Source organism: Triturus cristatus, chromosome 2_2 (genome assembly GCF_964204655.1).
Source record: "Triturus cristatus chromosome 2_2, aTriCri1.1, whole genome shotgun sequence".
NCBI lineage: Eukaryota > Metazoa > Chordata > Amphibia > Caudata > Salamandridae > Triturus > Triturus cristatus.
In genome coordinates, this window is record NC_140582.1 from 1,072,405,865 (window position 1) to 1,072,430,720 (window position 24,856).

Consider the following 24,856-nt stretch of genomic DNA (forward strand, 5'->3'; position numbering starts at 1 on the left):
TGATTTCGAGTTAGGCAAAGCAAAATGACTATGTGTGCAATATCCTCTGCGGCTTAGCTGTAAAAGCGGTTACCTGGGCAGTTCTTCCTGCATCTGGGCAATGCCTGCTGCATGTGGTCTAAATCATACAGCCTCAAAGTTTTTTCCTGCATTCAAGTGGAAGTTATGCACCCCATATGCCAGAAAGGTTCCTATTTACTGTCTTACACAAACTTGGTTTCGTCTGTTGTAGAATGTACTTCATTTAGCCCTTAATATGCCTGCCACCAAATGCAGGTTTGCCCTGCAGAGGTTCAATGGTGTCACAGAAACAGGCTGCATCTAGAAACCTCCGAACCCAATTTCTAAATAAAACAGCAGATGCAATAAGTGGGCGGTAGGGACTTTCCACAATTCTGGCAGATGTCTTGTTACCTTCTATCTTTAAATACAGGGCTTTATTATAAGGTGTGGTTCCAGAACAAGGGGTCCTTCCATTAGATTTGCTTACACAAAGTGGGTTTCACAGAGTTGTTGGCACATTTATGGGACTGTTTTCCATTAAGAATTATTTCAACTCATTGGGAGGGACTCATGAGAATACTCCCAGTATTAGAACAATGAATGCATAGTTGGAGACGAAGTGGACTCTGTGATGGTGCTGCAGGCAGGGACATTCTCAGCTTCTCTCGAAGGGCCAGGCCGTTCCTATCAGCAGTGAATATCTCAGTATCTATGTAATCAGCATTTTACTGTGCTGTAATGTTCTGTGCAGCTCGTGAATACATTTTATTTAAGTTACTTGTTGTTCACTCTGTCTTGGTGATTGTCTTGCACGCAGCCTCACGTGCTGAATTACGGCACGCCACGTGCCATGTGTTTTATGCTGGAAGCCAGATATATATATATACCTGTTGTCCAGGGTAACCAAGCCGCCCCACATCCCGTATTTCAAGTCACCGCGCGCGCGCCTGTTTGTATGTTTAACCCATTTTGTCTGACAACTAAATGTGCCTGCCCTGCCATAAACTCCATCACATCGCCTTCCTGCAACTTGCTGATATTGACTTCTGGAAGAAACAATGACCTGAATAAAAAAGGTAATTATCCGTTGTGTTTGTAATTTAATTAAAGCTGCAGTAAAGGTTTACTGTTTTCCAGGTGATGATATTTAGGGCCACGAAAAGCTATTTGTGCTGGTAAGATTAAAGTGCATTTTAAAATGTTCCCCGCGCACTTTCACATTTGTTGATAGATTTTTAAATTAAACTTTGAATTGTAATCTAAATTACCTCCAAAAATTCATGGGTCCTGTAATGAACTCCCACCATTCCTCCTGTCATCCACCTATGATGTACTGTAAATGGTAACTGTTCCGGGTTTCACTGAACGGTATCTTAGTAATGCTGCGCAACACTGCACCACCCGCCCCACTGAAAATCAAATCTCGTGAAGAAATTCCGGTTAGCATTGTAACTCTTATTACCTCATATGCTAGCGAATGTATCTTTGAAAATATTTATATTTGCGTTGCTATTTTTTTTCTCGAACTCTTTTAAAGAAAAAACAATGTTCCAGTTCGTCATTGGACGTTGACAGGAAATAAATCGCGCAGTCACTATGCGGGTGTTTTTGGCGCAATACGGTGCTCGTTGACCCGGAGGTCGTGTCTGACAAAGATAGAGAAAATGGCTGCTCGGGACATCTGAGGAGGTGACCTTATGCATAAAAAGATCGGGAGGCCTGCATCAGCGTGGCCATGATTATGAAATGTGGTAATTTCCGTAATGAAATACTCATGACTGGTGCTCAGATATAATTCTAAAAATAATTGGCTTGCCATTGAGAAGTATGCGTAATGATGCTGTTTCTCCCACGCATAATAAACAAACAGTGATGGAGGTGAACTTCGGTGCTCTACACACTATCTCCAGGACTCATGTCTGAATCGTGGTGGAGAGCTCAGGGTTTCAACCTTCTGTAATCAAATTAAGAGTAGGTTTATTGTGCCACTTAAAGCCTGCTAGGCTGTGGTAGTACAATACATTACTATATAAAGCTAGTTCGATTTTTTGCAAAATCTGTGCATAGCAGTGGACACTGATTGACTAAGCATACCTGTCAGGTTTAATAAGATGTCAAAGTAACAGTCCTGGGGCTGGCCACAACTGCATCAGCTTCCTTCTATATGGCTTCTAGCTAGCACTTTCTCTGACCCTCTTTAATTTAGTCCAAGTTCCATCACTCTGGAATCCCCCAGGACTTCGTCCTGCCACCTGATCTGTTTGATGGTTATGTTCACCCTCTAATGCTCTTAATTTGTTCTTTTGGATTTTTTATTCTATGCTGATGACACCAAGACCATTCTCCAACTGGACTACAATATCTGTTTGACCTCCTTATGGAGATTGTCCTGAAGCCATCCATATTTAGATGAGTGACAATTTCTGAAAACTCACTGATGGGGAAAAATAAGTCATACTGGTCAGTAGAGACACCAAACAGTTAACAGTAGTTCTTAGGCGTCTATGTACCAATGCACTTTATACCTGTTCTGTTACATAGACAAACTGGTGTAAGCACTCTGGTAATAGCAAATACGGAACACAAATTCTCATCCAGTTAGACCACAACTGAATAATGAAGAGCTTACAACTTATTTATGTGCAACCAGGAATATTACGTGACACCTGTACCCCGTAGTCAGTGCAAATTTTGAATTTCATTGCTTTTTTGGCGGTCTTCCCGCCCGCTGCCTTGGCGGTCCAACTATCCAATTACTATCCTGCAGGAACTCTGCTTCAAGACCGCCACTGGAGCACTGCCACTGCCAAGACTCCGGCTACCACATTGACGGCAGGAGAGCCGGAGGTGGGTCTTGGAGAGTGCCCTGCCAAGCATCCCGCCATCCAGATTGCGATCAGCCTTTCCGACGATCTGTTCACGGCTGGGACACCACCACGTGCAACCCAGTGGAAAGGTAGAAAAAGAGGTGAAAACTTTTTTTCGGGGATCCACTTCAGAATCTGTGTTGGACGCCATTGTTCAGGTCCTTCCTGTGCTGCTACCAGCTGACCATGACACTCTGCAACCTTGTTGTCACCAGAATCAAAGGAAGGCTTCACTGTCACTTCTCCTAAGTAGTGTATGATAACAGTTCATGATATTTAACATGCAACAAAACATACTCGAAGAGATTCCCAGTCTATCTGGAGCATTGAAATTGGCTCTGCAGTATACCTGCCAGCCCAACGGCAGGAAGTACTCAAGCTGCAATATTGTAATACAGTGGGTGGAAAGACTGCCGACACCACTGTCTTCTTGGGACCGCAGGCCGTAGCGGTCCGGTGGTAAGACCGCTAAACTCGTAATCAGGCCCTTAGTCTGAACTTCCATCCTCTGATCTCTTATTCCTCCTTTTTTCCTTTTCCACCTCTCCTTGTCTTCCTACAGACCTGTCTCCCTTTTATTTGATTCTCATTCGATATCTCTGGAGTTCCTCTAATAAGTATGGCATTGTCATTATTCCATTAGTACTGGTACCCACTCCAGGACCGCAGTCTGTTGAGGGCAAAGAGCTATTGCTCGTGGATGTTGTATATTTCCTGGTGAGAATCATTGAAGTCATATCCTTAGTGACACATTACACTGTCAGATCTCTTTGCAAGTATAAACATATGGCTTTCACGTTAATCTACATCATCCCAGCTCTTTTCTTAATTTTTCTTATCTTTAAAGTATAGTTGGTAGACTGCTGTGACTTTTTGAGAATTTCATAATTTTCCTTGGTAGCCTTATCCAAATTGAGTTCCTTCACGTTCTTTTCAAATCTTCAAATTTCAGTTTTCAATTTGCTCCTTTTTTTCTGTCTATTTTATAAGTATTTTCTTCATATAATAGGAGGCCAAAGGCAAATTATTAAACCAATCCTCCAAAAGGTCATCATCCATTTCTTCAAAGTTTGGATATCTTATCATAATCAAAGACTCTCGGAACCTTTTGCTTTTCTACATATTTTTTCAATGTGGCTCCAAGCTACCATTTTGCTAGTCCTGCTTCCTTTAGTTTTTCAATTTAAGAAACAACAGGAACAACAGAACCCGATCAAGTGTCGTTTGTGGTCCATTTTTTTGTGCTAAATGCATCCTTGTGTAAAAAAATTATTCTCTGATGCATTTTGTGCCAAAATAATGCACTAAATGACAGATTTGCATATTGTGTAATTATGCACAATTTTGGGCAATCCAGGGAAAGCAAATTTCCCAAATTCCGCACACCCCTATTGCCTATGTTGTCTGATGTGCACTGGTCAGCAACATAAGTTGTTTGGTGTTATGTAATGCATTCATTTCTTAAACTTTTAAAAACATTAATACAAATGTATTGAGAATTAAAATCAGTTTGTGGTTTGTTACATCAGCGCGTGTCCATGCATATCTTAGCACTGGTTAAAGTATATAAAATACTGTTTCAAATCAGTAAAAGGTCTTCTATTGCGCACAAGACCAGTCTTATTCGGGCTATAATGTTTTATGGTTCGATTATGCACATGCCCTGCATACTGGGACACAAACATGCCCATACCACTGTATGTGGAAGATGCACCATGAGGCAGCACATTTCATTTTCAGGATCAAGTAAGCAGTGAAAGTAGTAACCTAGGCTTAAGCTCAGCTTGGGGAAGTGACCCCAATAACGTAAAATATTCAGACAGTGCTGCCGCCGTAGATAGCTGGCATCCTGCTGAATTATCATTAACGGGGGATGGTAACCTTAGCAGTTCATGGTGCCATCTTATTAAATGCACTGGCTCCCACCATTCTTGAGCATAACCCGAGATTTAGGAAAGTGGTCCTGCCCTAGCTAATAGTGGCTGATAGGAGACCCTAGGGCCGCTGATTCTCAAAAATAATTATTCTATTGTGAGAGACGTTAATTTGGCGGCCGCTAATTTTGACTCTTCTCTGAGCAGTGCTATTGATACTCTGGCCCCCATTACCCTGCGCTATTCAGCTAGAAAGAGTCCTTCGGCTCCCTGGTTTTCTGAATCCCTGAGAAGTCTGAGGCAGGAAACAGGAGAGAGCGTGGAGGGCGAGCTGGGACCATACAGAAAGGGAAAAACATAAACTTGCGCTCAAAAGATATAAGGCAGAGGTAATTAAACAAAAGCAGGAATACTTCTCCAAAATAACTGCCTCTCTTACGTCCCCCAGAGACCTCTTTCGGATTGTTGATTCCTTGTGCTCTTTGCAAACTCCCAATCCTACTGTCAATTCTCAAGATCTCTGTGACAGGATTGCTCAGTTCTTTCATTCCAAGATTGCGGATATTTATTCCGCCCTGGAAGTACAACGGGCTTCCTTGCCCCCCCTGTGTACTCCGGCCATCCCAGGGGCTGAAATAGAAAATCGGATTGCTAAGGCCAGCCTGTCCTGTTTTCCTCTATTAAATATGGCTCAACTGGATAGGCTGCTTAGTAAAACAAAATGGGGTTCTCCCCTAGACCCTTGCCCCCTCAGAGTCTTTAAGGATTGCAGGGATGTCCTTTTGCCCCCTCTTCTTGAGATTATGAACAGGGCTATACGTAAAGGTGTGTACCCGGACGTGTGGAAGAGGGCGGTAGTTAAACCCCTTTTAAAAAAGCCCTCCCTCGATCCTGAAACCCTGAAGAATTTCCGTCCCATTTCGCTGGTTCCGGCACCTGCTAAAATGCTGGAAACACATCTTAATGAACATCTGATGGCCTTTGTAGATGGGCACGGATTTCTTGATCCAGCCCAACATGGTTTCCGGCGGTCCCATAGTACAGAGTCCGCTCTTACTGTGGTGTTAAACAACATCCGTATGGAGGTGGATCAGGGCCATACTACCTTCTTGGTCCTATTAGACCTTACAGCAGCTTTTGACACGCTATCCCCGGTGACTTTGACAGCCCGCCTGAGGGAGATCAGGGTTGAGGGACCAGCTCTGAGCCTTCTGGCTTCTTTTTTGGATCTGAGAGAACAGAGGGTCAAACTAGGTGAATTCCTATCTCCATCCCTGCCTGTGCAATGTGGGGTCCCGCAGGGGTCGGCCCTTAGCCCTACCCTTTTTAATATCTATGTGGCCCCACTTGCCAAATTAATAAGATCCTATGGGATGGAGGTGGTCTCCTATGCAGACGACACCCAGATCATGGTGTCCCTCTCTCACCCAGACGACTCCTCTGCACTCAGCTTTAGAAACTGCATGGAGGCAGTTTCTAAATGGATGATCTGTAACTCCCTTAAGTTGAATGGAGAAAAAACTGAGGTTCTTGTCTTTGGTGGTGGGAGTGACATGTGGTCTGATAAGTGGTGGCCCCCCTCCTTGGGATTGTGTCCCTCTCCCTCTCACTCAGCCCGTAATCTGGGGGTCCTGATTGATCCCTCACTCTCTATGAACTTACAAGTAAATAGAAAGGTGTCGACCTGCTGGGGAATTATCAAAACTTTAAGAAAAATAAAATACTACCTTGCTCCCTCTGCACACAAACAAGTAGTATTAGCCCTGGTGTCCTCACGCCTTGACTATTGTAATGCTCTATACTCGGGTCTAGACAAGGGCCTGGTGCAGCGACTGCAAACTGTGCAGAATGCGGCTGCCAAATTTGTCACGGATGCCCCAAGGCTTTCCTCTGCCACTGCCGTTAGGAAGAACCTACACTGGCTTCCTATCTCGGCCAGGGTCACCTTTAAGATCCTCAGCCTGACATTTGGGACAATGCTAGGGCAAGGAGCGAGAGGAATCAGTGATCTCTTAATTCCCTATGTCCCCGCCAGAAATCTTCGCTCCTCTGATAAGAATTTGTTATCGGTACCTCGTTTCAGGAGAACTAGGTGGGGAGGAAGGGCTTTCTCCTATCTGGCGCCCAAGCTCTGGAATGCTCTCCCTATGGAAATTAGAGCTCAACCATCAGTCCCCTTGTTCAGAAAAGCACTAAAGACCTGGCTTTTTGTTATGGCATATCCGTGAGCTGGCCTCTGTGTTTTGATCATATTGGTAGGCGCCTTGATGCCTTTGGGCTTAGTTTGCGCGATACAAATTGTCTTTCATTCATTCATTCATGTCAGTACTGGGTCTTTGGGAGTGAAGTTCCACACTTCAAAGGAACCTTTGGGCTGTATACGGAATAGTGTACACATCAGCTTTTAACATCACATAACTTAACATAAATATAACACAACATAACATAGAACAGCATAATATGACATAACAGCATAACATAACTTAATGTAATGCAATGTAGCTTAATGGAATGGATCCATCAGAACAAATGGAGTGTGTTCGGTCAAGAACCGTTCTGTTGACATCAGTTGCTTTTAACCCAGATAGTAAAATGTCATCATGACTGAAGGTGCCAGAGGATGAAAGAATTCATTTTATCTGTAGAACTCCGGTTCAGCTAGTGTTTCAGCTAGTCATTCAGGTCAGGGCGTTTTATGCTTGAGCTGTATTTATCTAACTGATTTCTATTGTGCTTATTTTTTAATTGAATATTATATCAGTTATCTGATATCTGTTGATTGAGAGGGGTGGGCTTTCACCTAACAGGCTTTAGTTGAATCACTTTGGGGCAATATCTTTTTTGAGGGCAGTATGTTTGCTGGTTTTAACTGCTTTAAAAAAAAAAAAAGGTAATAATTCATTTGGTCTGTAGAACTCAAGTTCAGCTAGTGCTTCAGATAGCCTTTCTATCACTAGACGTAGACAGCCAAGGCACAGCCTTTTTGATGCGCTCTAGTGTCTTGCGGGGTAGCTGAGCCTTGCTCTGGAGAAGGCTCCCTACTTGATCATGGCCGCAGACATGCTGCTGGCACACCGAAAGCGCCGGAAGGAAGCCGGTCTGCACCCGGCTATGTCTGGATAGCGGCCATCGCCAGCCACTATGCAGGTCTGAGGAGCGAAAGCATGGCTACGAGGGATAAAATTGCAAGACTTGTCTCACCTGCTGAGGTACTCCTACATTTGAGACACCCCACCTCATGCATGTGCACATTAGCCCTGCAAGACTGTTGGGGGTCAGTTGCATGTGAGAAATGTAGAAGAATACTGTACCTGCAATTTAGCATTGAGAAGGGTGACCCTAAAATTAACGAGGGTAATCACCTCACAGCTGCTCTAATTAACGTTTGCCCTCTATACAATCACGCTTTAGATGTCTATAATGTCTTACGTGATGCCCAGCCTGATAACCTTTAAATGACTGATACCTGGCTGAACGATGATTCTAGCCCAGATTTACAACTAACTCTCCCGGACACCTACGCTCAACTTCATGTAGATAGAAAAAGGAAACGGAAGGGGATTGCAATTGCTTTTTAAAAACATCTTAAATATTCTATATTTCAGGTTGAGGAGCTAAAGGATATGGAAGCCTCTGGCTTCTTATTTTCATCTTCTGCTCAACATTCTCTGTCGGGGTATAATTTACCATCCCCCAGATTATGCAGGGGATTTTATTAACTCTCTTGATCAAGCTTTAGTACATTAGATCATTAATTATGCACATTTCCTGCTTTTCGGAGATACTAATTTGGATATGGGCATAGCTGAGGACACTCATTACACGTCAGCAGAAACACTAACATCTCTAAATCTCTCTTTGACTCTCTCTGGTCCAACTCATGAGGCTGGACACACTATTGAGTAAATATTCTCAAACATGCCTGTTGCTCCGGATGCCCCTATGAAAGTGGTATGGTCCACGACTTTATTTACCATTTTTCTGGACTCTCTTCATTCATGAAATAGAGTCCAGTAAGGTAACAAATGGCCTTGCTTATGCTTGGACCAAAATTGCAATCCCAAAGCTAAAAGGAGGACTTAGCGGCTGATTACGACTTTGGCGGACACGCCGCCAGCTCACATCGGCGGCAGGTGGGAGAATGCCACCAAGTCAGCGGCATTCCGACCGCCACATTACGACATTACTGTGGGGCTGGTAGTGTGTTGGCAGCACATTCAAGGCAGCAGCATGCTTCAGCTCTAGGAGAGAGTTTGAAGCCAATGCTGGCTGCAGTGCTGCTACTCCAGCAAGCACAGTGCACTGTTTCCATGCACTATGTTGTGCATGGCAAACAGTGCACGCACCAACATTGCAGGAATGAGGGGGGATTGGTGGGCCCAGGCCACAATGCACATGGGCTAAATCACCCTGGGCCCTTTTTGTGGCCATTTACCTGCCTTTCCGTCGACCTTTTCATGCGGTGTCTCCACCATGAAAAGGTAGGCAAAAAGGCAGATTATAATTAAGGCTCCCTGTTTTCCCTTTTTACTGATTTTTACAGATAAATACAGACAAAAAAACATTCATTTCTTTGTCTGTATTTATTTTTAAATGTGGATAAAAACGGAAATTGGGTTGCTTTTTGAGTAATTCTAAATACTGACTGCCATGACTGCCAGGCCAATAGATGTGTGGCTTGATAGATAAGGGGGTTAAAAACAGAAAGGAATTTTAGTAAAGAGGCTTTAACAGCAGCAGATATGCACAAGGTTGATACAGAAATTTGAATATTTTCATATAGGTGCCACTGATTTATCTTCTGCGGGTGTTCACAGCACTGAAACCTGGCAGACATTCAAGCATTAGCGCATATTTATCGGTAAATGATTTCAGCTTAATTTTTCCACAAAAACCCAAAATAAATGTGGATGAATACAGATAAAATTATCAAAAAATTAATAAGGATAAATACAGACGGAAATTGCTAAGAAAAATTAATACCATAAAACCGGGAGTCCGAATTATAATACACACAGCAGTGTTCATGCCGGCACCTCCATTATTGACTCCTGTTGTCCCTACCACCGCTGCCACAGTAGCTCAAATATCAGCGGCGGTCTTGTGTTGGGCAGCCCCTACAGCTCGTAATTGGGACATTGGACTGCCAAGGAGGCAGTGATTGGACCACCAAAGACTGTATGGAGGTCCCAAAACCACAGACATAATAATCAGCCCCTTAGTTTCTACAATGCCCTGCCTTTCGGGGGATGTAGCTGTAGATAATGTTGCAGTGGACAACTGGCTTACTGTGACAGACAACAACGTTGCCTCTGAAAAGTTGCCCATAAAAAAGACACGCTCCACTTCGGCTGCTTCGCTTACGGCAGAGCTGGCTCTAGCAAAACAATCCTGTAAAAGACTGTAACGAAGTTGGAGATGCCACTACAAAAGTGAAGATAACATTCTCAATAAGTTAGCACTGAAAATCTGTCATAACAACATTAAATTGGGCTGAGGCAACTATTATTCTAAACTGATTAATGAGGCTAAAAACAGTCTTAAGGACATTTTCAAGATTGTGTCACAGTGATTCCTCTGTGTTTGCTCCACCATGTGTTACAGACGCAAACCTGTGTAGTAAGTTAAGTAACTTTGTTGAAGATTTTTTTTTTAAATTCAGCTGAACCATAATGCTAAAAGTGATGTGGATGCTTTTGCATCAACTAACTACCCCTCACAATGTGGCATGGTGGATAAGCTCGCATGTTTTTATCCCTTTTGGAAGACAAACTGATAGAATGTTTCCTGAGCTGCAAATCTGGCTCCGTCTTAGACCCATTCCCCCCCACATTATGCATCAGCTCACAACATAATTTTTCCCATTTATCTGGAACCATTCACCGATTCCTTATGATCAGGATTAGTGTGCAAATCCTGGAAAACAGGTACTGTCGTTCCCTTTCTAAAAAAAACAATGCAGACACAACACTATTGTCCAATTTGTGTCCCATCTCCCTCAAATGTTTTGGAGAATCTAGTCAATATTCAGCTCTCTGAATTTATTGAAACCTCTAATGTGCTACATCCCTCACAATCTGGCTTTAGAGACCACTATAGCACTGAAAAAGCACTGTTGGAGTTCTCTGAACGAATAAAGTGGAACTTGGACCTCGGTTATAACATTGGTCTGGCTCTTCTGGATCTCTCGGAGGTGTTTGATACGGAATATCATCCCTGCAGTGATTAATCTTCCGCCAGAAAGTAGACCATATGTGGCAATTCTTGCCAATGTCCCAAAACTTAAACCTTCCCAATACGAAAACAGCGAAACACTTAAAAACAAAGTTTTGTACTGGCTTACCCATAATTGTGGATTCCCCTTAAGTGGGGCAAGCCAGATCCTCTCAACCCAAAGGGTAGGGTGGGTGGGTCCCAGTAAAAAGGAAATTAGTGGGGACTGCGTAATCATTAATTACAAAACCATCGAATGGGCAAGAGATTCCATCTTGAATGCGCCCATTCCCTCAGACAATGATTACAATACCACCTTGTTCCCATTGGACTATTTCTACAGAAACCTGGTGGGATTTAAGATTCCCATGCAGAATTTTAAACACCCCAGAGTAATTAATAAGCCGTATCCACTAGTACAGCAGGCATCAGCACAATCAGTTGGGTACCCTTTGACCCCTTATGATCCAAATAACCAGTATGCTCCACAGCAACCACTGAATTTATTCAGATTGCCAAACCCTAACTACCTTAATAACCATAACGTCACTGGGCCGGGTACTAACATTTATGGTCAATATGCAGTCCCAACATCGAACAGATTTCAGATTTTCAATTCTTTAGATGAAAATGACTGACCCGGGGATACCCTTGTCGAAGAACCATCTCTAACTGAGGATCTTAGGCTGATGGCTGTTAATACAGTTGAGGAATCTTCAATAGACACCACTGTAAGAAGTTCTAATGATCCAACTGTGATAGATGCCACCATATGTACCGCTGAAAATCGCATGGGAAACCCAATAATATCATTAGCCATAATAGCTACCAACCCATCCCAAGTAGCCTTAGAAGAGAACCTGAGGGCTATTACGTGGAACATAGCTGGGCTAGCCTCTAAGGCAAACACCCCCATATGGGCTGACTTTATTAAACAGGGTTACGATATTATCTGCCTGCAAGAAACTTGGGATAGGGCTGAAGTACACGTTGAGGGCTATACTTCCTTTAACGTGCAGGCTGTGGCATCCCAAGCCGGTCGAGCCAAGGGTGGACTTGTGACCCTGATATCCACCGCACTGACTGAGTTTTGTGTTAGTGATTATGTAGTTCTAGGTGATCATGCTTCTGTTCTGCGTATGGCCCATAGCGGATATAGAGACTTAATAATTGTGAACTTTTATAATAACATTGCGGGGCACAAACAGGGAAAGTTTATTTCTGACATAGAGCGGGCCATTGATACGATTTTATTGAGTTCACCCAAACCTGCTGCCATCATATGGGTAGGAGATTTTAACATTAAATCATGTACTTATGCACTCAAGGGTAGGGAGGAGTACTCGGGAAGGGAAACTACATGTGTATTTAATCATTTCCCGCATAACAACTTTGGTAGCGCTCTGAATAACCTATTGGCTAAATATGACCTGGACCTCCTAGAATGCAATAAGAACACAAACAATGCTAGATGTCCGACATTCCATGGGAGGAACAGCCAATCATTTATTGATCATATTATGATATCTTGCTCCGTAGCTTATATCAATGTTTGGGTGATTGAACAAACGGTCAGTGATCACAACAGTGTAACTGTTGAACTATTGGGTTGGGGAATCAAAAGGAATACCTTTGGTCAACCAATTCAGGATATTGCTGTAGAAAGACCGAATGGGATGAGGGTGAAATGGACAAAAGTTGACCCCACCAAACTTGTTGCCAACGTGATCAAAAATTGTTGTGGAGAGGTCGAGTATTGCTTATCGCCGGAACCATGCCCACGAACCCTGTTATCCAAATTCCTAACTATTACAAAAACCATTGAGAAATCCCTGACATATAAACCACGGAGTTCAAGGAAAGTCAAGGCGGTGTGGTTTGATGACCATTGTGCTCAGTCATTAAAAAGGTTAAAAATTTCACTTGATGCCACACCAAGAGACGTTTGTAAGATCAGGGAAGAGCGCCATAATTACAAAATTGCACTCTCCACCAGGAAGAAGGAATTGCAGGACGAGGCATGGGAAAAATTAGATCTGGCTGCAGATACCAAAGATCACAAACTTTTTTGGGACATTGTAAATAGTCCGTTCCTGAAGAACGACAACATCCCTGAACTAACCTCGCATGTTAGTTGTCAGGCCTGGATAGCTCACTTCACTGGGATTTTTAATTCTGATTTTATTTCTGATTTTACTTCCGTTTCTAATTCTAATGTTTTAACTGATACACCAACCTGTTTTAAATGGGAGAAATTACTGTTTTCGGTGACATTAAGTGAGGTGATTGAGGCAATTGAAAAGAGTAAAGGGGGGAAAGCCCCGGGTCCGGACGGGGTCCCCGTGGACTTTTTCAAATCTGAGATTGTTCTATGGGCCCCCATTTTAACCCGTTATTTTAATGCTGCAATCGAGGATAAGTTACCAACCTCATGGGGTCAATCCATTTTAGTACCACTCTTTAAAAAGGGTTCTAGGGCTGAAGCACGAAACTATCGCCCAATTTCACTTTTAGACTCGTCGTTAAAGATTTTGAGTCGTATACTTCTGGTGAGATTAGAGTCCTGGGCCGAAGACAATAATGTTCTTTCGCCTATTCAGTTTGGGTTCCGAAGGGGTCTAGGAACCATGGAGCAGTGCGTGAACCTTGAACTTATTATCGGCAAGTACACTAAAGCCAAGGAGGGGAATTTGTTTATGTGCTTTGCAGATCTAAGTTCCGCATTCGATCTAGTGGAACACGCACTGCTCTGGCCAGTACTACTTGCCATGGGTGCACCACCTGAAATCATCCACCTCTTGGCTAGAATGTATAGTAGTCTTTCAAGTAAGGTTAGATTTGGAACAGACGGTGAATGCACCCCCCTTTTTAAAATTGGCAGAGGGATCCGACAAGGGTGCGTGCTTGCCCCCCTTTTATTCTCCCTTTTTATAAATCAGGTTGATCAATTTTTACAAGAATCTTATGCTGATGCCCCCATCATCAATGGAAAGCAAATACCCGTCCTTTTATATGCGGACGACGCGGTCCTGATTACCAGGACCGCGAACGGGCTGCAAAAGTTAATTGAGAAGTTTCATATTTTTACTCAGGGCAGAAAGCTTAAAATTAACAAGGGTAAGACTATGACCATGACTTGTGGTAAGAAAATAAAGAAAAACAAGTCATTCTTTTTAGATGGGGATAAACTTGAGGCTGTCCAACATTTCTGCTACTTAGGTATTACCTTTTCAGGAGATGGGAGATGGGTAAACGAGCAATCCTGTGTTGGTCTGAAGATGACTAGAAATACAAATTGCATCTTCAGATTCGCCTCTAAACTGGGGGGTCGTAGAATCCGAGAGATGATTTCCATCTATAACTCAAGGTGCATGTCCTCTGTCCTGTATGGAGCAGGGATATGGGGATATAACCCTCAGATTGCCCTGTCCATCCAGCAAGAGGAAAATAAGTACCTGAAACGACTATTATGCCTCCCCGTTTCTGCCTCAAACGAGATTACCCATAGAGAGCTAGGCATAAATTATGTTACAGACCTGATTGCATTGCGTCCACTGTCCCTATGGCGGTCCATATGGGCCAAAGAAGAAACCAGGTTTACCCAGGAAGTAATTATGGACTGTATCAAACTTGATCGACATTCGAAAATCCCCTGGCTAAAACACATTCACTCCTGGTATAAGTCTCTCTTTGGTCAGGATATTTTTAAAGATATTTTAACGGAATCGGTTTTAACAAAGCGTGACCTCAAAACCATCTATTTGAATCATGCAAAAGGGACCAGAATGAAGGAGTATGCAATGCAAAGTACGTTTAAATTATACTTGGAGTGCAACCTTAGCACAAGATTCCCATCCTATCTTACATTCGTTAGCATTAATTCTCATCGCTTTGTTTTAGCACGTCTGAGGCTGGGAATAGTCCACCATTTGGTGGCTTTCCCAACCGTAAAAAAACCCGGGTTATGTCTGTGCCCATGCGATGGGAAATCTAAACAGAGCATCTGCCACTTTTTACTTTTTTGTAATTTTTATACTGGTTTTAGAAAGTTTTATTTGAAGCAACTATTTTTAGAATATAACGTGTACAATATAAGAGCCGCATTACAATTGTTGTTTGATTTGGCTTCCCCGAATGTGTGCTATCGTGTGGCCACTTACATTCTAAAATGTATCTGGCACAGGAAATCAATAATTATATGATTTCTTCCCTTCGTTACTGTTGAGTTACATTTGTATGTGTATTTATTTTTGCACTGGCGTTTGCACAAACCCTTATCACAAACAAATTGCTGCTAAAATGTTTAAACTGAATTAACTCCCTCCTCAACAACTACTGCTAAAATGTATACAGTGACCAAATTTAACTTTGTACCCAAAAGTGATATACCTTATTGATTTAATAATATCGGCATGGATAGTGATGTAATTTTAAACCTTTCATTATTTAACCTACATAAATTTGATTTTTAACTGTATTTATGTATGTTGCTATATGGTTGTACTTGTACAAACCGAATAAAGCATTTTGAAATGAAATGATACGGTCTCACACAAGATTATATTGCATAGTCTATCTGCAATTGGTGTGAATGGCTCAGTCCTTTGGTGGCTCTTCTCGTCTCTTGAGTCTAGAGAGCAAACTGTCTGGATGAGACTGTTCAACTCAGATGTTAATACCCTACATTGTGGGGTCCCTCACCTTTCACAGTCAGTCCTATCATTTTTAATATTTCTATGTCACCCCTTGCTGTCTTGGTTGAGTCTTTTGGTATCAAAATTATCTCATAGGCAGACTACACACAGTTGTTGTTCTTGTGTAAAGGTAATTCGATGGAAGCTAAGATGGCTTTCACAGTTTGTATAAAAGCAGTCATTGGTTGGCTCAGGGTTCACAGCGGCCAGTGTAATCCGGATAAAACAGAAATTCTACTGCTTGACTCCTCTGTCTGGAAGTACGGGCTGTTAGCCTGCAGACTGCCCACCTCCCTCCCGTGACGAATGCAGCCAGGAATTTGGGGGTGCTATTTGAGGTCAGTCTGCCTATGAAGAGACAGATTACTTCAGTGGTCGCCATGTTTCTGGATTTTAAGAGTACTGAAAACATTCCTGCTTATTCTACCTTGGGATGCGCTGAAAATTGTAGTTCAGTCTTTGATCTTGTCCCATCATGACTATTCCAAAGCTCTTTAACTCAGCCTTTCTGAATACTTGACACCCTGCCTTCAAGTGACTCAGAGAATACTGCGTTGCGACTGCTGTTCAAATGGTTGCCAGTGATAGTCTTTCACAAGCATCTGTTCTGGCTTTCTGTTAACAAAAGTATAATCTTTAAAGCTTTCACTATTTCACCTGGCACTCTACATGGTACTGGTCCTAAGTGCCTTAACACTCGGAACCTGGAGTATTGTGCTCCAAGATCTCTGCGCTCCATGATTGCTTGCCTTCTGGTTGTTCCATACATTAAGAAAAAGAGGCAAGGACGCTCTTCTTTCTCCTTTCTAGTAACCTCAATCTGGAATCAGCTCCCATTTCAATTAAGAAACACCACCTATGAAACTGCATTCAGGAAACTGTTGATAACTCACTTATTTAGCGATTAAAGCATCACCTTACCTGATATGCTATTCCGAGTGTCATGTCACTTTTGAGTAGCCTTGTGCTATCAATTTGATTTCATTTATTCATCATGAGAGATCAAACAAAACCAATTATCTATCCACCAATCTCCCAAGGTTATCCAAAATGTCCAGATAGTTGTTCCAGATTTTACACATTATCAGCTGAATACCTTACCTGGAGTAACTTTAATTACTTTAGTTACCACTGCCCGGGTGGGAATGGTCAAATCACAGTCTGGGCATGCTCACAAACATACCTGCTTGTGAGAACTCCTAAAATTCAGAGGCAAAAAACTTGGAATACCACATTTGAACCTCTTGGGTAAGATTTATAACTATGGGTTTCTCTCAACTTGTGAATGTGAAATCCACAACAGTAAATCCATTACCAGGAATCAATGAGGTAGTTTCATCCATAAACATATATTTAGTGCTAAAAGTACCTTTGTGCGTAGGGCCCTATATACATAGACACAAGCATACTCTTATGGGTAAGCATACATCTATGCCCGCTCGCAATTCAGCAAGGATTTTTGGTGACTCTGTAATTCAAAAACATAAGCATAGAGTTATGTATGTGAATATTTACACTTCTACTTAAAGGAATTGTTTAAAATATCAATCATGGCTTTCTAAGGACTTTAATGCTGTAGTACACTTTTGTTAAATTGGTCTACAGCTGGGTGATGTGTCACTTCTATGACACTATATATTGAGGTTTAAAACATCACAATACAAATCTATTACCTCAGAATAATAAGGACAAAAATATAGACTTTACATACTTACTATGCAAAATGCGCCAATAAGAATAGCATGGACTAATATATAAAAAATATACAGATAAGTATAAAAATTTACTGAAATAATATCTTTCAAAAATAAAGAAAATACAAAAAAAGTAAAAATAAATGTAATAAATTAAATTGTAACAATAAATTAAATGCATAGAAATATTAAATAAAATATTTAATTCATCCATCTTGTGAGTTGCAGCCTATCTCTGCCCCAGATTGCAGTGAGCAGAGTCCATGAAGTGGTAAGGAGAAAGACTAGTGCTGTCTCTTCCCCAAGACAAAAGTTGTTAAAAAAATGATTTTCCCTTTCTGTGATTATTGTCTTTGCCTGTGGTTGTTACAGTTTAAAATTGAAGTTTTAACCTGCCTGTGATTGCATATTTTATCACCTGTTTTGTGTTTTAAATTTGTGGTTTTTCCTGCCCATGATTGCTTCCATTTAACATGTTGAATTGTGGGATTTGCAGTCCAAACTCTGTAGTTTATCCCTCTAATTCCTGGCGACCATTCAGTTTTCCCTCCAAATATCTCCTTTGCTCTGTGCTAAGACCTGTATGTTAAAACAGTGCACCCCCAGCCACCATTTTGTGTTCACAAGCCAGTGAAACCAGCCCCTCTGCCTCCCCCCCACCAGCAACAGGGATATTCTACATCAGAGGGTGCTTCTGTGAGCTGTTTAAATTGTGCTTACTAGGGACTGTGCACTTCGTTTTCTGGCCAGGAGAGGGAGTCAAGTTTTATTCAAACAGTATTGTTAGATTTCAGGTTAGTGAGGCCTTTACCTGCAGAAGTCCAAAGTGTGGATTGAGCCTGTCTGTTTCCTAGGAGATTCTGAACAGGAGAAGCAGCTTCCAACTCCCTGGCCCGCAAACCTTGTCTGAGGTCGCTGGGACTTTATATGGTCTGCTAGTGGTTGGTACATGTGTACACTGATTGGTGGTTGTATCTGGTGTTTCTATTGGATTAGGGTTGGTGTTCTCATTGGTTGGGTATTTGAGGGTTCTGATTGGTTTCTGGGTCTGTGATTCAATCAATGTAGGGTTGGGACTAGGGCTAGGGTTAGGATTTCTATTGGAAGTAGGGACTAGGGCTTCCTATGTTATTGGTTGTTGGGAGTAGGGTGGGACTAGGGCTAGGGTTAGACCTTTAATTGGAAGTAGCGATTAGGGCTTCTGGTGTGATTGGTTGCTGGACTAGTTGTGGGACTAAGAGTAGGGTTAGGCTTTCTATTGGAAGTGGGGACTCGGGCTTCCTGTGCCATTGGTTGCTTGGACTTGGGTTGGAACTACTGGTAGGGCTAGGGCCTCTATTGGACGTAGAGATCAGGGGTTTTGAACTGATTGGGTGCTTGGACTAGGGCTAAGATTGGTTGTAAGGTCCTGGTCTCCTATTAGTTCTAGAGTTTAGGGCTAGTGTTGTGATTGGATAGTGTTAGGGCTAGGGTTCCCATTGGCTGAAGGGGTCACCTGATTACTAGAGCTATAAAAGGCCAGGGTTAGGGCGTCTCAGCCCGGGTGTCGAGGCTAAGGGCAGAGAGGACAAGGGCAGTTGCCTGTTTGAGCCTGTTAAGGGCAGAGACGACAAGGGCAGTTGCCTGTTTGAGCCTGTTAAGGGTGGAGAGGACAAGGGCAGTTGCCTGTTTGAACCTGTTAAGGGCAGAGAGGACAAGGGCAGTTGCCTGTTTGAGCCAGTTAAGGGTGGAGAGAACAAGGGCAGTTGCCTGTTTGAGCCTGTTCGAGACTGACCAGGATCAGGGCCAGAAATGCTGCCCAATATACTTACCTCCTTTATGTATCTATATACTTTCAATATACTTATGGATCTATATATTTATCACTTTCTTCTAATTTAGCTTTTCCAAAGCACTACCCTATTTCTCAGCCTATACATCTATCAATATATCCTCTACATCCACTCTCTCATTTATCCCAAACCCCATACCACTACTATGATCCCCAAAATAAGCCTTTCTAGACTCTCTCCTACTCTACCCCTCCTCGCATCATCTAACACCTCTTTTACTATACCGATCCCCTAAACCAAACCTTTCTAAACTCTTCCCTCTTTTCTACCCCTCCCCAACCCTTCTCAATCAAAATAACTGACTAACATATCCACCACTAAAATTACTTTAATGTTTCACCATACTAATTCAACACTAATCCTGATGGGTTCCAGAGTAGCGTGCTACTTTCTCTTCAAAAGGGGTAGCAAGCGCTATATAAATACAAACCTCTTTCCCTCGTCTATCCTGCCACCTACCCTTCTCTACCCAAATAACTGAATAACATATCTACTACTCAAATCACTTCATATTTTCCTATACTAATTTTCAACACAAATCCTTTATGGTTCCAGAGTGGCGTGCTACTCGCCAGAAAAGCGCTTCAACACCCATCAGGGGTAACAAATGCTATATGAATGCAAACCTTTCTTCCCCTTTTATCCCTCAGCTATCCTTCTCCCTCCAAATAACTGACTAATATCCACCACTGAAATTACTTAATATTTCACCATATTAATTCACCACTAATCCTTTATGGGCTTCCTGAATAGCGTGCGTCAACACCCCATCAGGGGTAACAAGCGCTATATAAATACAAACCTTTTTCCTCCTCTATCCTTCTGCTATCATTCCAAATCCAAATAACTGACTAACCTATCCACCACATAAAATGTATTTGCATGTTTCACTATACTAACTCAACACTAATCCTCTATGGATCCCGGAGTAGCATGCTACTCGCCAAAAAAGCGCTTTGACGCCTCGTCAGGGGTAGTAAGCGCTATATAAATGCAATTACAATACAATACAAAATAAAATAAAAATGAAATCATTAAAAAGTATTCTGAAACTAATATAAAATATAAACAAAACTATATATAAATAAACATAAATAAATATATCTACACTTACATAAAAAAGTTAAAAAATGGCACCTGAGTAATATAACGAACAAAATATATTAGTTAATTAAAATAAAAATAGATCAACTTAAGTACAGAAAAGAAAATCATAACATTAAAAAATAATACACAAATTCAATGCAAAACTAAACAAAACACAAAAATCATAAACAATGCAGCATATTAAAAAAAATATGAATTAATTACAAATTACAAATATGAACAGAAACAGATTAAGTCAATTTAAAATATTGAAAACACGACTGAAATCATTATTAACCTATTGTACTAATGAATAAGTAATAGATACCATTTACAAAAATAATGATATATTTAAAACCCTTCCACCCTACTTCCATACAAACCAACCTATCCACCAGAAATGAAACATTAAAAAATGATATAATTTATCCAACATCATTAAGGTAAACGAAATATAACAAAAATAACAACTGACATGAATATTAAAATACATACTAAACAATTTAAAAAAACATCCAAATACTTGTAAAGTGACCCCATTTTAAATATAATTAGCTAATTGATAAACTAATTAATCAATTAAAATTCATTCATTCATTTAAAACATAAAAAATGTAAAGTTTAAATACTTCCTATGCTACTACAAACCTCAAAAACCCTCCAATTAAATTTACAAGAAAAGTATCTTGTAATATCTGAAATATAAAATATACATAAATCAATGCACAAATAAAATAATTCATTTAAAATATAAAAATCATAAATACTGAAATATGCATGGAACCATTGAGCAATTAAAATAAACACTAATCTAATTAACCATTTATAATTTAATAAATTCTAAATTTATAAAGTATTATAAAACATATATTTTAAAAGCTGTGCATACCTGTTCGCCTACAAATTCAAAAACCCCATTAAATGAAAATCAAAATTTTAATTAAAATATCATTCTTTGAATATTTTAACAAACCCCAAAAATGGACTTTACTAAGAAATAATTATGAATAAATAACATTCAAATAATAATAACTTATAAGACTGAAGCTAGGCAGAGGGGCAGTGCACTTCTGTCATGCACTGCTGAGACTCTGCTTCCCGTTTTCACTCTGCGCTGTTCATCGTTGCCACACAACACCGAAATTTCTTTGGAGATGGAGCTCAGCGTGGTTGAACAATTCCTAAATAACAACGCACAGCAGGCTATGGAAGTCAGCCCTCATTACGGAAGGTGCTGGTAGCATTTTTCCGTCCGTCAGGCTGATCCTTCCACAGATGAAGAAAGATAAAAGGGCAGCCTGATTGACAGTGGCTTGTGGTATTGGGGCGGCAGCTCCCGATATGCGACGAGCATTTGAGTCTGACTCTTGGGTACTGTTTTCTATGGTTGACTGGGCGCTGATGGGGCCTCAAAAAGTGCTGTGAATGCTCGCTGGGTGGCAACATGAGGCAATCATGAGCAGGAGCGACCTAGGAGTCTCTGGCTCTCTGACTGACTGAGGAATTCACATTTTTTGAGTGAGGCTGTTTACTCTACTGGGCAAATTGTGTTGATTGTGGGCTGTAGTTTGAATTAAGCCTCCCAGTATCTCTCCATTGTGTCAGTCCTTCTCGACTTCTATACTGTTTTAGCTGCACTCAGACTTGGCATCTCACATTAAATGGAATTGTGGGGCACCGGTCACAAGTGTTAGGTGGACTCATGAAGGCCCATTCATATAGAGGCTCTCATCGGTCTGAGTCCCAGCATAAGAAGTGCTCAGCAATTTCACAGTAAATGAATCATGAGAAAGGCCCCATGAAGACTCTGCCATCCTCTGTTATAACTCCAAATATTGACAATAGAGGGCTCCTTAGGAGATGCGGACATTATTTCTGATCATTTGCGGGTGTAAATGGTGACAGCCACTTCGGATGTTCTTAAGTTGGGATGGAAAGAGGTTTCCTCTGTGGCTCAGTTGGGAATGCATGAATCCGCTGACATTGGTACATATCTCTGGTCTCCCCCTGTGGTGTTACCAGCCCAGGCTCAGGGGTCTGTTTTTGAGCTGCTGTATTCCTCCCTGCTTACCCCTTTGGGCCTGTTGGCATCTAGGATGGATACCCAGCCTACAATTCCTCTCAAAAACAATACAGCTGCCAATAACTGGTTTGCAATTCTTCTAGTCAAAATTAAAGATCTTGAAAACTCGCAATTATTGGGCATTAAATCTTTACACGACAGATAACTAAAATGGATGAGAAGATAACTTGCTTTTCAGAATGACTTGGCCAGATTGAGAAAAGAATTTCAGATTTAGAGGCTAATATGAGCAAGCATCAGAAATCTGCAGATGATGTGGGGAAGAAACCTTTCCCACTTAGGGAAAAGGTGAATGAATTAGAAAATCATCCAAGATGGTCAAATCTCAGAAATTGTTAGTATTTCGGAGGGCAAAGATGCCCAAGATGGAGGGGTAAACACCTTGGTTGAGACTTTGATCAAAAAGCATATACTCATCAACACTCCTATGGACCTGTCCATCACGTGGGCCCATCAGGTCCCTTTCTGTCTACGTCTGAATATTTAGTGGCAAGGGTGTATAGGATCTGGGTGTGGTAGAGGGTTGGCAGAGTCTAGGTGCTAATTCAGGACACCCATATAGCGTGGAGAAAAAGGAGGCAGGAGAGGGTTGGTGGGGGAGCCTTCTTCTGGAAGGGCAGACCCCAGAGGTTAATGGGTTTGAGTGAGAGTGGCGGTTGGGGTCTAGCAGATGGCTGGGACAGGGTGATCAGCAGGGGGTTTGCACTTGGGTGGGCTATAGATACAAATGCTGGTACTATTTTACAGTATGAAATGGGTTCATATTTAAGGTGTTTTCATACAATATAAATGGACTAGGCAGTGAACGAAAATATATGGCATTTAGCTGGGCAGCTATTTTTTTCTAGATCCCTAAATTGGATAATAGAGAGGGTTAAGGTAGAAAGCAAGGGGCGCTGGCTCTGCGTCGCAGGACGTTTAGGTTCTCAACGTATAAATTTGATCAATTATTATGGGCCAATGTCGGTCTCTTAAACAAATATATAAAGCTCTGCTGGATATAAAGGGGCTGGCTTTCATGAGGGGTGATTTCAATTGACTTCAGAATTCCATGTTAGATACTTTTCATGGAGATGAGAAACAATTAAAATACAAATTAGTGTCTTTGGTGGATCCATTTAAGCAGGATTATGGGCTGGTAGGCCAATGGCGCATTGAAGATTTTGATTCAAGGACTTGAAGTCTTCATCACAAATTGATTTTTTTTTAAAGTTCTGCTCAGTCTAATAGCATAGATTCTCAAATTATGAGGGACAGTTTCTCAGATCATTAAATTACCACTCTTCAAGTTGAAACCAGGGTAATTAATCCTATAACTACTAGATCGAATTTTGATAGGTCTCTTATAGATGCAACTTGAAAAAACGATACCCATATTTTCATGAAAGAGTTTTTTAGGATTACTGAACTGTGAACTCTGGCTCTCTATTAACTCTCTATTAAGGTTTATTTTAGTGGCCAGGTCATTTCGCCTTCAAAGCAAGCTTAATAAAGTCCCATAGAGCACAGATATAGAAAAGGAAATTAGTACATATCTTAGCTCATCTTCTCCCTTTCCTAGTGAATCACTAATATTGGCTAAACAAAAGCTTCTAAAGTTCTTCTAAATGAACAGATTGTTAATTAAAGGACTGTATTTCAGAAAGATTATGAGGAGAGTGAACATGTAGACCTGGGCCTGGATAGGTTGGAAAAATCTAGGCCAGTACTAATAAGTAAATCTGACACTTCCAGAAGTGAAGATATATAAAATAATTTGTAAACATTATTCTACAATGGATACAGCTTTATCAGATGTATCAGTGAATGCTATTGGGGACTTCCTCGATCCAAGTTCAATTCCTCAGCTTTCGACTGATCAGCAGGAAAGTTTAAAAACTGATAGAGATGGAATTTCGGATTGCTTTGGCTCCCATGTCTAATGCTAATGCAGCTGAAACGGATGGTATTCAAATTCAACTACATAAAGAATTTGCTTTGTTGTTTCAAGATATTATGATAAATCTTTTTAATTAAGTAATTTCTGGTGGGATTATTTCTGTAACTTTTACTTAATCTGTTATTTAAAGTTTCTTACAGGCAATTTAGTCTTCTAAATGCAGACTATAAACTGTTGATGAAGATTTTAACAATCGCTTATATTCGCTCGCCCAGAAACGTATTCATGATAACCAGAATGGTTTTCTCTTCTATAGGTCCCTGGTAACAAATACTAATTATCTGATTCAAGCCATAGACTATTTCTAGACTGAGAAGACTAGAGCAGCCATAATTATGGCTTCCCTCCCCTATTTATTAATTTACTGAGGAATCTGTATTTGGGTGCAGTAGCATCAATTCATGTGATGCAGGTCAAGTTCACATCTCAGATGGAATGCCTCAAGGATATCCCTTTCACCAGTTTCATTAATTTTTTTTATTGAACCTTTGGCTTTTCTGTTATGTAAGGATGATTCTATTGTACCTCCAGTTGTAGGCATGGCAAAAGGGATTTTTTTGCAGATGATATT